Source organism: Panthera uncia (assembly GCF_023721935.1).
Source record: "Panthera uncia isolate 11264 chromosome B2 unlocalized genomic scaffold, Puncia_PCG_1.0 HiC_scaffold_24, whole genome shotgun sequence".
Classification (NCBI taxonomy): Eukaryota; Metazoa; Chordata; class Mammalia; order Carnivora; family Felidae; genus Panthera; species Panthera uncia.
Window position 1 is genome coordinate 20970895 of NW_026057580.1, and position 837 is coordinate 20971731.

Genomic DNA, 837 nt, shown 5'->3' on the forward strand with positions numbered 1-837 from the left:
AGAGAGACAGAGAGAGACAGAGCCTGAGTTGGGGAGGACAGAGAGAGAGGGAGACACAGAATCTGAAACAGGCTCCAGGTTCTGAGCTGTCAGCACAGAGCCCGATGCAGGGCTGGAACCCACAAACTGTGAGATCATGACCTGAGCCAAAGTCAGGAGCTTAACCAACTGAACTGCCCAGGTGCCCCCACATACGGCTGTATTTTAACAAATTAGAAGAAAATGTGGTATAAACTGATTGATAACTTGTTTTTTCACTTAATACTTCCACGATTTTTTTCTCACATCATAAATTTCTTTCATCATCCTATAAATGAGGTCCCTAATCTACTCAACCCATTTGGACTTTCAGGTTGTCACCATGTTTGTTGTTGTTGTTGTTATAAACACCATTGCAATGGGCACGCTTGGTCTTTTAAAAATACAGTGATGTTTGTACACAATTGTTTGGGTAGAGGAAACAGAGAAAGTTGATAGGTGTCAGCTTGATTTACATCCATCTTTTGGAGCACAGGGAAAAGTGAGGCCAGGATTTCAAGTGCCCCCACTGCAAATGCTGTTTCCCTCCCCTGCACTCTTAATTCTTTTTCTCCAACTTAACTGTCATGGTATTTATGACCCCCACTTCTCGTAGCTCCTTTGCTTTCTCTCTGCCCTGCTAGTGCTGTCCTCATCGCCACGCTTGAAACCATCTCATCAGAGCCTCCCTGGTCTCGCCAGCTGCTGGTGAGTGTTTTCTGCGTCTTGACTCTGTCTTAAATTTATTGCTATTTATTTTTATTTATTTCTATTCATTTCATTTCATTTCATTTCATTTCATTTCATTTCATTTCATTT

The 837-nt window shown here is 42.1% G+C and overlaps 1 long non-coding RNA gene across 2 annotated transcripts in view; it reads right to left on the reverse strand.

Moving 5' to 3' along the window:
* Positions 1-259: 259 nt before the first annotated feature.
* The window catches only part of LOC125938579 (uncharacterized), a 7753-nt gene continuing 7175 nt past the window's right edge, over positions 260-837 (reverse strand). For both annotated transcript variants that reach the window (XR_007462742.1, XR_007462741.1), the window contains one exon: positions 260-837. This exon is cut by the window's right edge. This is a non-coding gene — a long non-coding RNA (uncharacterized LOC125938579).